The following is a 15,555-nucleotide window of genomic DNA, read 5'->3' on the forward strand; positions in this document are numbered from 1 at the left end:
ACTATCAACAAGGCTGATAACTGTTCCTTCTAGTTTAGTTGTTGAGGTAAACCTCCAAAAGGCTGATTTTATCTCTGAAATTTTAAAAAATGTAGATTTGTAGAGTCTTTTTGGTTACAATCAGGATTAATTAATATTTGAAGAATTATAACAATACTTATGGAGGCCACAGACATTAACCTCTCACTTCCTATCAGCTTTCCAGTGGTTCTATAGTCCATTAGATCTGTTGTTCATTATACTCAAATCTGTCAAATGAGAATTTGATTACAGGGTTACACATTTTACACATTTTACTTTCATATGTACCTAAAGGTGCCATTTGTTTTCAATATTGTGAGCCAGTTTTGTCATTTACAATCATAATTGTTATCAGTTAGTCCAGCAGTTCAACATTTTTATTTCAAACTCCAGCATTAATGCTGGGCAGAATCAGTTTTATAGATTCATTTAATTTAAATTCTGTTTTATTTATATAGTGACAAATCATCACAAGGGTCACCTCTAGGTGCTTATTTACAGGGTAAAATAACAGGATAATGTATTGTCTAGCAAGAAGCACAGTCTTTATTACTGTCAGTGATCAGTAAAACCAGAAGTTAAGGCCTATTCTTCAACTGATAATGCACTTTTAATCTGGATTCTTTTGTGTCTTATGCAGAGAGGAAGAAATTTACATGTGGAGTGTGAATGAAAGATGTTTCCTTCCTACAGATTGGTATTGCTTGTGTTGCATGCATTCAGCTGCAAACAAAACACCAATTCTGAAACTAGTTTCTCTTCTCCAAAAATGTGCAAATTATTTATACCCTGAGTCTGAGAAAGTGTGACAGCAAAACTAATAAAACACCACAGCTACCACAGATGGATAAACCGAACTCAGATTGTGAACACCTTAGAAGTAACAATTTTAACCATCCTCAATGCTTTAACACATGAATGAATTACAAGCTTATTGTACAATATCACTAAAACAAAGTCTAGGAGGCTGTAGCTGAGAAACTCTCTGCTGTCACAACAACAAAGTGAAGATAAAGAGGAAATCCTCCTACAGCTGACAGATGAACTCTTTTGATTAAGAGAACTTTTGATTAAAAGTTGTTTAAAACATGATTTTTTATACAGTTATTTCTACGCAGTACAGTTGGTTCATGTCTTTAACAGCCTTATAACTCAGCATCAGAAAATGACTTCTCTTTGCTGCGAGTGGTGATCATTGAGTTTGTATATGTGTATGAGCGAGAAATCTCTTCCTGGAAGGCACTCTCCAGCACATTCAGGATGGATTTGCGGACTTTATCCTTAAAATCTTGGCCCATGAACACATACAGAAGTGGATTCAGGCAGCTGTTGAGAAAGGCCAGACTGGTGGCTATTGGCGACCCAATGATGATGATATCATCTAATATCTCACTTGAATATTCTGGCATGGAATTTGCCATCTCAATTAGACCCATGATGTGAAAGGGAGACCAGCACAGAAAGAAAGTGATGATAATGGCAGTGATGATCTTAAAGGGGCGACTTGACTGATTGGCCAGTGTGCGGTTTCTTCTGAGACTATGGATTATGACAGCATAACACGAGACAATCACAGTAAAGGGCACAACAAATCCCAGTAGGAAGCGCGTGAAAATCATGGCCTGATGACGAAACAACTCAGTCGGATCGTATGTGTCCTCGTCATCAGAAAGAGCAAAGTTGTTGAAGCAGTTGATGATATCCTTATTGTGGTACGATGGCCCGACGTCCCTGAAGATGAAATATGGTGCACTGAGAATCAAAGCCACCACCCAAACACACAGACTCACGTAGGATGCTCTGTGTACATTTCGGTGGTTCTGAGCCCAGACGGGCCACACCACAGACACACATCTGTCCACACTGATCACCACCAGAATGTAGACACTGGCTACATGTTCAGAAAGCTGATGGTGGTGTTCAGCTTGCACATGAAGTTGCCAAAAGGCCAGTGGAAACCTGAAGCTATGTATGTCACACTCAGGGGCAGAAATGCTACAAAGACGAAGTCGGCCACAGCAAGGTTGAGGAACCAAACTGTGTTAACAGTTTTCTTCATCTTGAACCCGGTCACCCAGATAATCACTCCATTCCTGAGCATACAGATAAAGGACAGGGAATAGAGTATGAGAGACATTGTGTTGAGGCATTGTGTTGTGTATCAGCCCAATGTCATTGCCAGTATCAGGTGCAGTAGTTGTGCCGATTAGATCAAAGGCGTCGGTGGTCGTCTCCATCACTGTCTTAAGAATGACATAAAGAAACAACAAAATTAAATAATTTTGTAATGTCTGTTTTCCAAAGCTCTTCTTTCAGATGTGCATGCACACTATCAGTCAAAAGTTTGGACACACCTTCTCATTCAAAAGTTTTTTTCTTTATTTTTTGTACTTTCTACATTTTAGATACATAGTGGGGACATCAATTACATGATGCAAGATATATGGAATTATGTAGCAACGAAAAAATGGATAAATAACTTTAAATATGTTGCATTTTTTAGATTCCTGAAAGTAGCCACCCTTTGCTTTGTTGACAGCGCTGCAGTCTGATTGGGGCCATTGTCTTAAGGTCATTGCCTTGTTGAAAAATAAATGATAGTCCAACTAAACGCAAACCAGATGTCATTGCAGAATGCTGTGGTAGCCATGCTGGTTCATTGTACCTTCAATTTTGAATAAATCCAGATTAGAGGGTGAATTTTAAGACTTAAGTTGTTGAACAAGCTTATTTGACTGAAAAAAAAACAAGATCCCTTTTTTAATCCACTCGGACTAAGAGTAAAATCGAAACTAAAGTTGTATAATGAAATACTCAAATAATCAAATTAAATAATCACTAATGAAAAGATTTTTTGACAGAAAAGCACTGAGATTTAAGACATGCAGAATGTAAGCTGATTGGCTCACACAAGGCAAGCAAGAAAATCATTTGATTTGAGCAATGATGTCAGCTCTGAGTTTTACCATGTGAGAAAGTGGAAATAATGTAAAGAATAGACAAGCAGGCATACAGCAAGATAGGTGAATAGAATTTCTCTTTATTGAACTTAACCATAAGCTTGATTTTGGTGTTTTGTGTATACACAGTGTCTGCACTGTGTATAGTGCTGGCGGAGCGCTGCTGACGTCGACTGAGAAAATTGTCAGGCGGTGGAAGGAATACTTCGAGGACCTCCTTAATCCCACTGACACGTCTTCCGAGGAGGAAGCAGAATCTGGGGATGAGGGGAATGACCCGCCAATTTCCGGGGGCGAGGTCACTGAGGCAGTTAAACAACTCCTTGGTGGCAGAGCCCCTGGTGTTGATGAGGTCCGCCCCGAGTTCCTGAAGGCTCTGGACGTTGTAGGGCTGTCCTGGTTGACACGCCCTACAATGTTGCGTGGAGATCAGGGCAGTACCCTGGACTGGCAGACCGGGTGGTGGTCCCCATCTTTAAGAGGGGAGACCGGAGGTGTGTTCCAACTACAGGGGATCACACTCCTCAGCCTCCCTGGGAAAGTCTATGCCAGGGTGCTGGAAAGGAGAGTTCGTCCGCTAGTCGAACCTCGGATACAGGAGGAACAATGCGGTTTTCGTCCTGGTCGCGGAACACTGGACCAGCTCTTTATCCTCTCAAGGATACTCGAGGGTGCATGGGAGTTTGCCCAACCAGTCTACATGTGTTTTGTGGACTTGGAGAAGGCATTCGACCGTGTCCCTCGGGTGTCCTGTGGGAGGTGTTGCGGGAGTATGGGGTGTCTGGCCCATTGCTACGGGCCATTCGATCCCTATACAACCGTTGCAAGAGTTTGGTTCGCATTGCCGGCAATAAGTCGGACTCGTTCCGGTGGGTGATGGGCTCCGCCAGGGCTGCCCTTTGTCACCGGTTCTGTTCATAATTTTTATGGACAGGATTTCTAGGTGCAGCCAAGTGGCGGAGGGCTTTCGCTTTGGTGGCCTCAGAATCTCATCTCTGCTTTTTGCGGATGATGTGGTTCTGTTGGCTTCATCAGGTGATGGCCTCCAGCTCGCACTGGAACGGTTCGCAGCCGAGTGTGAAGCAGCGGGAATGAGGATCAGCACCTCCAAATCTGAGGCCATGGTTCTCAGCCGGAAAAGGGTGGAGTGCCCACTCCGGGTCGGGATGAGTTCCTGCCCCAAGTGGAGGAGTTCAAGTATCTCGGGGTCTTGTTCGCGAGTGATGGGAGAAGGGAGCGGAGATCGACAGGCGGATTGGTGCTGCGGCTGCAGTGATGCGGACGCTGCACCGGTCCGTCGTGGTGAAGAGGGAGCTGAGTGTAAAAGCGAAGCTCTCAATTTACCGGTCGATCTCACGTCCCTACCCTCACCTATGGCCACGAGCTGTGGGTAGTGACCGAAAGAACGAGATCGCGGATACAAGCGGCAGAAATGAGCTTCCTCCGAAGGGTGGCTGGCCTCCCTTAGAGATAGGGTGAGAAGTTCGGCCATCCGGGAGGGGCTCAGAGTAGAGCCGCTGCTCCTCCACATCGAAAGGAGCCAGTTGAGGTGGTTCGGGCATCTGACAAGGATGCCTCCTGGGCGCCTCCTGGGTGAGGTGTTCCGGGCATGTCCCACTGGGAGGAGGCCCCGGGGCAGACCCAGGACACGCTGGAGAGATTATATCTCTCGGCTGGCCTGGGAACGCCTTGGTGTTCCCCCGGATAAGCTGGAGGAGGTGGCTGGGGAGAGGGAGGTCTGGGCTTCTCTGCTTAGGCTGCTGCCCCCGCGACCTGGCCTCGGATAAAGCGGATGAAGATGGATGGATGGATGGATGGATGGATGTTTTTTGTTTTTGAGGTTGCAGACAGATAGACAACATCAGTCACGGTCTTAAAAACGAAACATATATTGACCAAACGGTTTATAGAAGCTACAAATATGCCAGGAACCTTACTATGAATTACTTTAAGTCACTATCCTCATAAGAGCAACACTCTCTCCTAAATGAATTGGGCCAACCTATTTAATTATAATAATGCCAGTGACAACATATTCCAGAAATTAATGGCCAGGCCTGAGGCTTGGGGACGCCATGAGCAGCTGCACTGTGGATTTTGAGCTTCTCACAGGCAGATTGCAAAATGTGCGCAGCAACAAAGACTGTTGAGCAGATAGTCCAGTTCATATGCACACTTGAAAAAACTTCCTCTTTCAAAGTTCTGCACAATAAAATACCAACGTCACTAAAATAAAAACGAACCACATATAATGCAAATGTTCTTTGAAACTTATTTAACACACTGTACTCCTTTTAAATGGAATTCCAAATTTTTTCTAAATATTATAAACGTTATTAATTACATTTTAAAATATATTACCCCCACCCAAAAAAACCAAACACAACAACAACAACAAAAACAACAACAACAACAACAACCACCACCACCACCATGTATTCCTATAAAAAAAGAACTTATTTTCAAATAAAATGCTTTAGAGTATTTATTTATTAGTGTTTGATGTTTCTTTATTTTCTTTCTTTCTTTTTTTGCATTTAGACACAGACATAACAACAGAACTGCCTTTAACCACCAAAGAATTAAGAGAAGTTGTAATTCTGACAGCTTTAATTTGAAATATGTTACAAAGTCATTGTCCTTACAAAAGCAACACTTTCTGTTAAATACAATGGTTTAACTTATATAATCTTAATAAATAAGCCTACGTTATTATTTAGATCAGAGTTATGTCAGCATGATTTCACAATTCAATCCAAGATCAAAATAGGAAATTATCAAAGAAATATTACATAACTTTAGTAAAGCTCCGTTGTTGGTGTGGATGAAGCCACTTTTGAAGAATCCTGGAACAAAGTATGACAGGTTTATATAAGTCAAGCTAAACTGTATAAAAACAAAAAACAAAAGGAAAGGAGAAATATGAGAGCAAAATAAAAGTCAATGTACCCATCACAAGCTAAAATTTAAAAATAAATAAATAAATAAAAAAGCAGAATTTCACTGCAAGCAAAAGACAGGGGAACAGTGTGGGGCTGCTAACATCCTGTTTTGCAATCTTGCTCGTATAACTTTGACAGTTAGCGGTCTCGCTTTGGTTTTTGACCAGTGTAAAGTTACAAAATCAATTTGAGGAAACCCACAACCAATAAGTCATAATAACATAGAGTAGAACATATTATTTAGCTTGTTCCATCTGTTCCTGATGTTTCTGCTATGAAGAGCATCCACATCAGATTTTAACCGACCAAAAATATTTCTCTGCCATCTAAAGCTTACTTGTGAGCTTTATTTTGATGTCCCTGAACTAAATTCACATCAGTTTAGATTTAGATTTTACTAAATCATTAGTAAATTTAAAGAAGTTTGTCTGCCTACTGCAATGTAAAGACTAGATTATATACATGTAACTTACACCTGCTGGGTTAGTTTTAACCTTATTTTTAATCTTAATTCAAATTGAATGTCATAGCATTTATTACTGTTTCCTCACATCAAGACGGTCTTGGGTTCAAATCCACCATCTGACGTTTCTATGTGGATTTAGCTTTAGTTCTAAGTTTTATTTTAGATTGCCAACAGGAGTGAATGCGAGTGTGAATGGTTGCCTGTCTCTTTGTGTTAGCACTACACACAGAATGGCTAAGGTGTACTGTGCCTCTTGCCTGTGTCAGCTGGGATAGCGTGAGAGGCAACCCGGATAATGAATGGATAAGTGGATGAAGAAAATGAATGCATGGATGGACAGTTTCCTATGTCAGACCAAAGCTAAAGCCTTAGCAGTTTCCTCCTGTCCAAAGTGAAAGACCCAGGATGTTATGGCATGCCATCTCCAATACCAGAGAACCGCCTGAGTCAGTTTCTCTTTTCCCTCCACACTAATGACTTGATCAGCCCTTCATCAATCACAGAATAGCTGACGTAGATGAAATGACCATAGTTGCACTGTTTAATGACAATAACTTAGTCACAGCCTAACAACACCTGAAGGTAATAGTTAGCTAAATGGAAAACCAGCATTTCAATAAGGAGAGATTAGAAAGAATGAACATGGTTTATTGATTAACAGAAATTAGAGGTGTTTGGCGGTTAGACTCCGATAGCCCGTCTCGATGGAACGGAACCTCAGCTGTGAAAGGGATTAGAGCAGGGCGCCGAAGAAAGAAAGAAAGCTCGGCAGTTCAGGCCTATGGGGAAGGGAACATCTGCACGTTAGGAGTAATGCATAGCACTGAGAGGCATAGCAAGCATAAGCACCGAGACGAGTGAGAGACTGGGAAGGTCTGAAAGGATCTCGAACAGGACTAAAGGCGAGTCTGCTGGATTGAGTAACAGACTGTCCAGAGCATCAGCATGAATGTTGGGCCCGGTGGCCACCTTCCAGTGCCATTTGATCAGAAGATGTCAAGTTCAGGAGAGAGGTAGAGCTTGGGTTAAGGCACAGCACTGCAGATGGCCAACAGGGAGCAGAGAGCTGTGGAGGCTGAAAGATGCAGAAAGGAAATAAGAACTTCAATGGTGTGGGCCCGCTGATGGCTGACAGAACAGAATACCTGCAGAAGGCTGAAATTGCAAGTGCGAAGAGCCCAGCTTAGACTTGGGGCTGCTGATGGCCAGGAGAGATAAGAAATCATGCACAGGCTTAAAGTGCAACCCCACAGGTCCAAATGACTCCACAAAATCTCGCTCATGAACATTGATAAGCTAACAGGCAGTGAGTCATCCCTCTCCAGGGGAAGTTATTCCAAAGAGAATCTGCACAAACAAAGACAACGGGTAAGTATTCTTTCAAGTACAAGGTGAACAAGCAAGCATGCGAAGGAGCCAGGCTTCACTAACTGCATGTAGTACAATGATTCAGCAAAGACTGAAGATCAGTGCTTCTAAACAAGGACATCAGAGAGAGAAACACAATCACAACACATGCAGTCGCATGGACAAGTACAAATGTGTTGAATTGATTCTAACATTTACACTCCTAATGCCTGGAAATGTTAAATTAGCCAGAAGAGTGGTCATACAAGACAAATCTCATTGTAACATGCATTTGTATAATGTACATCACCAAATTAGTCTGAAATGTTCTTTTTGAGTAAGAAAACTGTTCTAGATAGCATACTTCTTTTGCCAAATGGCAAAGACTCACAGCTTGCAGCAGATGAATTGGAGGAACTGGAATTTGTGGGGAAATGAACACACACTTATCACATTACTTTTCCATTTCTGGTGTTTTCTTTTTCCTCCAGCTGTCTTCACTCTTGGTAAAGCTGAGTCATTGAGATGAGTGTCCAGGGAGTGTTTGTTATCTTAAAATAAATTCTTTAAAAAGCAAAAATGTATTTAATATGAAGGCAATATGAGCAGAGAGTAGAAACATGTTGAGGGATTGGCTGTGTTCGTTCAGTGAGAAAATTATTTGTAAAGAAAACAATTTTCACTAGCAGTCAAAAACCAATGTGTACACTTATGTCTACATTTTTATTTTATTAAATATGAACAAAATTATAGCAGAAGTGCTGCCATGAGAGAGAGTACCATTTTTTTTATTTGGTAGTTCAATGAAAGGCTTCAGTTGTCATAGGCTGGGTAAGTGGCTGCGTTTTTTCCTTGTTTTCACTCGCAGCCCCACCTTTTGGGCAGGGCTCTCATCAACGCAGCTGGTAGGCTCACCTGATGGCAATCCAGGGATTACCAGTGTTACGGGTCCGAAATTGAGGACGAGAGTAAAACAATGATGGTCCAAAAGAGGTCGATCAAACAATTGATTTTTAATGAATACACGCAGCGTGGGGAGACGTACACTGGAAACCATCAGTTGTAAATCCCCGTCCAAAAATACACTTCAGATTGCTTTTATAACATCAGGGTATTATGACGCCCCCTCATGCGTTTACAAGCACATAATTTGCATCTTAAGAACATTATTTGCCTCTTTTACAGACAATGTTCAATTTTAAGAGATAAATGCAGACACAGAAGTTCCCCTTTCTGGCATCCTCTTTCAAATATGGTGATGATCTCAGGCCTTTGAGGTCCCCATGGACTTGTCCTCCTCTTTGCGTCACCTGTTGCTAGGCAAACTCAAATGCAACAAGAAGCTGAATACATTCAGGCCTTTACTCAAGCCTGTTTCTTGATTATATGTATTATTACAAATGCTTGTTATGTGGTTTAATGCAATGTTAATTAATACAATGATAATGCCAATAATAAGTATAAGTAGCAGTAAAATATTCCTTATTCCACACCAGCCAGCAGTATTTAAGGCCAGCAGCTTCATTTGCTCTCCACCGGTTTGTCTGCTAACCACCGTTAGTACAGGTCACTCTTGTTCATGCATTTTATGCCTTTTGTGTCTCATCTTGTTTCTTTCTGTGTATCATGAACCAAGCAGCCAGGAACACACAGGCACAAATGTAATCTTCAAAAAATGGGTTTTATTATACCCCCAAAAGGACAAGATGATTATAAAAATTAAAAATGGCAAAAATATTTTTTTTTTTTTAAAACCAAGTGGGCCTATAAAAGAGGTTAACTTAACAAATCTCTACTCAAAAGTTACTTAACAAAACATAACTGAACAAACTGACCTGCCCAAATGAGAAACAGCTCCAGTTATATAGCAAATGAATAAACCATTATATACACCAAAGGTGAAAACTGGAGAGATAACAGCTAACCATCATTCAAGAAGAACCCGATTCCCCCTACATGATCACAATAGATGGTCCAGTCCATTTTATTGGCTTCTGCATTTAAACCAGCTCCACCCTCAGCCTCCTCTTTCAGCCAAACCAGGAAGGACTGGAGCAGAGGTCAGGTAACTCAGAAAGAACAGAAATATAATTAATATAACTAATGATGGGTAGATGAGGCCTCGTGAAGCGTTTCAGCACATTCCCCAAACTGTATCGATACTGTGTCGACACAGTGTTGCTGTTTTGCTCCATACTGACACCTGCTGGACCTTAAATATCATTGCAGGCAACTTACTTGAGACTCACAACAGACACTGATTCAATGACCTAGTCATACTTGTACACTAAGGTATTGTACTTTCCATGGAATCATTTTATATCTTTTACATTTCAAATATTGTAGACATTATAAAATATATTGTGAATGACACTAAGTGAAAATTAAAATGAAAGTATTGTGAATGTAATATTACCCATTTGACTCAGAGTTTATTATAAAATTCTATTCAGAAAAATAAGTTTATCCAATGTTTTTGCATTCAGTCGATTGCATTTTTTTGACACCATCTCCCCAGCTTTGGAAAACTCACAGGCACAGATGAAGCTGGGGTACACAAAAGCTGTAAAGCCAGGTGGAAAAGGTTCTGATAAGATGTCTTCCTATTCCCCCAGTACGTTAAAGTATCCTCTGATCTTGGAATGTTTCTCTCCGACACTCTCCACAATACTAAGGGGTTGGCAGTCCCTTATAATAAAATTCAGGACTGCCTGGTCCAGAACAGTCTGCCTAGATGCTTGATTTCAAAATAATAAAACACATATTAATAAAAAAAAAAAAAAGATGATAAAGCTGTTCAGTGTCAATATAGGCCGACCTGTGTTCATTCTCGGTGTGTTTGTCTCCTCATTTTCATGTTTGGATCTGTAATGCCTAAACACTGAGGAGATGCTTTTGTTTGTGTAAGAAAGCGCCGCAGAACAGATGCGACATTTAACCTGCATAAAATGAAATAAATAATTTACACTTCAACTCACATTGCTGTTTTTCCTATTCTGATAGATTACACTGAAACAAAGACAGTCAAACTATTCCCTTATTTGCAGTTAAAAGATCAAAATGATCCCACACAGCAGAAACATTTCTTTTTCTTTCGGGCTCCATTTTGTTATGGAGAGATGTGTATTGGTTTTTTTTTTTAATCTTTAGCGACAGTAATTTTGTGTTTTTTTGGTGGTGACTCATTCCGTTGACAGATCTGTAGGATGCGGTACTTTTTAAACACAGGCCGTTTATCAATGCCCTGGCACGCTGCGATGCGTGCGTACGCATCGCTCGGTGAGTACGCTCGCCGAGAACGCACGGGAGTACGCATCGCCGAGAACGCGAGCACGGACTCGCGATATGTACAATTGGAACACCTGCGTACGTGATGATGTCACAGGTCCGGAGTTTTTACTGCCGTCCCCTCTTAATTTAACTGTGAGTAACATGTTATGAAGCTTAACTGTAATCACAGGCAAACCGGTTTACTCAGGAACAAATAAAACACTGAAATAAACCAAACATTAACATGTAGAAGTGATCTAAGTGACTTATATATCATTGTTAACCTCAGTAGTGAAACCTCTATTAATAAAAATAGTGTACATGTACATACGTGTACATACCTTAATGAAAACAAGCAGGTGAGATGTTAGAACGCTTTTATTTCTATTTTAGTGGACACTCAATACTATAGACAGCTGCTGGAGTTTCTTTAACCTGATTGCTGTTGAGTTTTGGACGAAATGCATTCTGGGATATATAGCTCTCCCAAGTCCACACCGATGCATGCTCGATAAAACGGGCGGATCGAGAACACATCCGGGACTTTTCGCGTTCTCGCTTGATGCGCATCAATTGGAACAGTACTTGGTCTCCGACTGATGACGTATCACGAGTACACGAGAACGCAAGTACGCACAAGTACGCATATTGATAAACGCCCACAGTTTGGCGCGTTGGCAATGAGCGATACAGCAGCTGTATCGATCACGTGACTTTTTCTTAAAGCGACGCACGCACCGATACAGGCTTTGCTAGGTGAGCTTGATACATGCGTCGGTGCGTCAGTGTTGCAGGACCCATCACTAAATATAACATATACCCATATAAAATACCAAACAATGCAAAACAGAGTCTATGCCACCATTTGAACTATAGCTTAGTGCTGTCATGCATTACAGGTAAAAACTGCCCTCTTGCCTCCATCACCTTGGATCGTCGGACATTCTCAGGTCAATCTTTCAGCTCCCCCCACAGCTGTCAATGATGCTCACCCAGACACCTGCAGCTAGTGATGGCCAAATGAAGCTTTCTGAAGCACTGAAGCTATGGAGTTAAATCAGGGCCATAATGTTTGTGTAGTTAAAAGAAAAATAAGAACAACTTTATTTATTTTGTCACGTACATGCTCAAAGCAGCAGGAGAGACAGAGGAGCAGATGAAATAGATATAAGATATACAATATATACAATAAGTATAGTGTACAGTAATATACAGTAATATAGTAATATAGTAATATACAGTAGGATAGTGCATGGTATCGGATAACTCTAACAGGTAATATACATAGCTATATCCTGGTGAATAAATAACTAACTATCAGTGCAGGCGGTTCTAGAAAGTGACAAAGTATTGTGCAATAGAATAAAGGGAGTAGCAGCATATGATGGGGGGATGAAAACAATATTCAATAAGTACCTTTGGGTAATATTGCACGGTCTGGGAGGGAACAGAATAATATAGGTAATCGTCTTAGGAGAATCACCTACAGAATGAGGAAGAGTTAAACAGTCTTATTGCCACCGGTACAAAGGATTTCCTGTGGCGGTCAGTTCTGCATTTCGGGGCAATGAGTCTTTTGCTGCGTTTGCTCCGATGGTCCATCATGGGGGCGTGCATGGGGTGGGAGGGATTGTCCATGATAGAAAGAAGCTTTTTTAGCATTCTCCTCTCAGACACCTCCTCCAGGTTCTCAAGTCTGACACCCAGGACAGAACCAGCCTTTCTAATCAGTTTGTTCAGCCTGTTGGCATCAGCTGTCTTCACCCCACTTCCCCAGCACACAGCTGCAAAGAACACGACGCTCTCCACCACCGAGTGATAGAACATGGTCAGCATTTTCCTACCAACATTGAAGGACCTGAGCCGCCTCAGTAGGAAAAGCCGACTCTGCCCTTTTTTGAAGATAGCATTGGTGTTCTTGGTCCAGTCCAGTTTACAGTCCAAGTGTACCCCCAGGTACCGGTAGTCCTCAACGATCTCCACATCAGCCCCTCTGATGGTGACAGGGGTAGGAGGAGGAGCCTGCTTCCTAAAGTCCATAATCAGTTCCTTTGTCTTTGTGATGTTAAGTTGTAGGTGGTTTAGCTCACACCACTCGACAAAGCTGTCCACCACACTCCTGTACTCCTCCTCCTGTCCATCCCTGATACAGCCCACGATGTCAGAGTCATCTGAGAATTTCTGCAGATGGCATGACTGAGACTTGTACCTGAAGTCAGATGTGTAGAGGGTGAAGAGGAAGGGTGATAGGACCGTCCCCTGCGGCGCCCCTGTGCTGCTCAGGATGTTATCTGAGCGGCAGCTCTTCAGACGGACATGCTGTGGTCGACTTGTTAAATAGTCCGTAATCCAACCTACCAGTGGGGCATCCACCTGCATTTCCATGAGCTTATTCCCCAGCAGTGATGGTCTGATCGTGTTAAAAGCACTAGAGAAGTCAAAGAACATGACCCTCACAGTGCTCCCAACAATGTCCAGATGAGAATAAGCCTGGTCCAGCAGGTAGATGAGGGCATCCTCCACACCGATACGAGGTTGATAAGCAAACTGCAGGGGGTCCAGCCAGGGCTCCACCAGCAGACGCAGATGTTTCAGGATGAGTCTCTCCAGCGTCTTCATGACATGCGAGGTCAGAGCCACTGGCCTGTAGTCACTGAGGGTCGACGGGTTGATCTTTTTAGGGACAGGAACCAGGCAGGATGTCTTCCAGAGTGATGGGACTCTCTGCATCTCCAGGCTCATGTTGAAGATCCGTTGTAGAACTCCAGACAGCTGGGAAGCACAGCACCTGAGGGCCCTGGGACTGACACCATCAGGGCCAGCAGCTTTGCTGGAGTGGAGTCTGCCCAATTCTTTTTTGATGTCATCTGCTGAGATGGACAGGGTGAGACAGTCTGAGGGGGCAGGAGAGGGGGGAGGCGAAAGGAGAAGATGGGAAGAGCTGGGTGTGGAGACAGGAGACGCAGGGCAGTCGAACCTATTGAAGTGCAGATTTCAAAAATTTGAAATCGAAAATATGTAAACTGAAAGCAAAAGTCACATTTTTAGAGTGAACTTTGAAAAAGAAAGAGTTGGATTTAAAATAAAATCAAACGTTACATTCTTTCAGATTCAGATCTTTTAAATTAATGTACAAAAAAAAATTCTTCAGGTTCGGATTTTTCTCTCAGCTTCAATTTTTGTTTTTTCACTTTCAGATCTCTATTTTTCAGTTACAGACTTTTGGCCCTGTTTTGGCGTGGTGGGCGTGGCTACACAGAGAGGGGCGGGGAATCATGAGTGACAGCAGACCGCTGCAGGCTCAAGATGGTCCATTTTTCATGTTGCCTTCAGGAAACCTGGGAATGAACATAATTTATCAAACACCTCCTGCACTGTATTATTTGATAATGTTTAGAAAACATGTCATGCATAACTGCTAAAACTCAGTTACTAAAGCTCTTTCAAGCAGTAATGTGTACAAATTACGCCGTAACTGATCAATTATGAGACGTTTTCCCAGCCACTACGTGAGAAGTGGTCATTTCCCATGCTCTCAAAGTAGTGCGCATTGTATCGGGTGGGGGCTGCTGTTAACTTGTCCCTCAGTGAACGATGGCTGTGTCCCAATTCAGGGTCTGCACGCTTGAAGTACGCATTTCAAGTGCGATTACGTCACCGCCACGTGACGACGGCTGTCCCAATTCAAAGTGTACTTCAAATGCATACTCCAAATGCGCCGTCGATTTCCCCAAATATCAAGCGTGGTCCGTGCACGCTTCGCGGGTTCTATATATCCCACAATCCATAGCGCGGCGGTGGGTGTGGATAATTTTGCTGCAAAACACGGCAGAAGGGAGCGGCTGAAGAGTGAACTGTCAAAAGTAAGTACTGAATATTATGTCACTTATTTATGTGCAAATGTTTAAGAACATTAAAACATTACTGTTGGCCACATGTCGGCAAAGTTATGTGACATTAGCGATGTTTGTACTTTCAGTGGTCCTTATAGAATATGATGTAACACTATAGATCAACTTAGCTCAGAATATATAAAGCATAGAAACAATTACAGCAATATGATGCAACAAACACAGCAGTGCTACTAATCCAAAATACTCAAAGCTTCATAGAACTGAAACAAACATTTATTTTTAGCTCCATTCTGCTGCTGATACATACTTTAGGTTTCTGAATATTAAACTTGTTGCTGCCTTTCATAGTGTGTAACTTGAAGGCCCTGAGTACTTTCTCCCACACTGAAAACACTGGGATGATCAAATTATTTGAACATTACCTAATAAGACTGATTCAGGACAGACAATTAGTTATGTTAAACTTTCCTAGCAGTCCTTCACAAACAGGGAACAGTCTGTCTATTCTCTCCATCTGTCAGCTGCTGCTGGCTCTTCCTCCTCCTCTTCCTCACACACTGCTGAGTTTGTCCTGGTGGATCATCAGGGTGCAAAGCCTCACAGATGATGTGCAGCAGTGAGTCCCTCAGTCTGTCCTCACTCTGGACACTTGCAGTCGTCACACATGGAAATCAAATGTGTGATAAGCTGCAGGA

The 15,555-nt window shown here is 42.2% G+C and overlaps 1 pseudogene; it reads right to left on the reverse strand.

Annotated features, from left to right (window-relative positions):
- Nucleotides 1-1,033: 1,033 nt before the first annotated feature.
- Nucleotides 1,034-13,748, reverse strand: LOC120442637 (annotated as a pseudogene).
- Between the last annotated feature and the right edge of the window lie 1,807 nt (nucleotides 13,749-15,555).

This window comes from Oreochromis aureus, linkage group 11 (assembly GCF_013358895.1).
Source record: "Oreochromis aureus strain Israel breed Guangdong linkage group 11, ZZ_aureus, whole genome shotgun sequence".
NCBI classification, from domain to species: domain Eukaryota; kingdom Metazoa; phylum Chordata; class Actinopteri; order Cichliformes; family Cichlidae; genus Oreochromis; species Oreochromis aureus.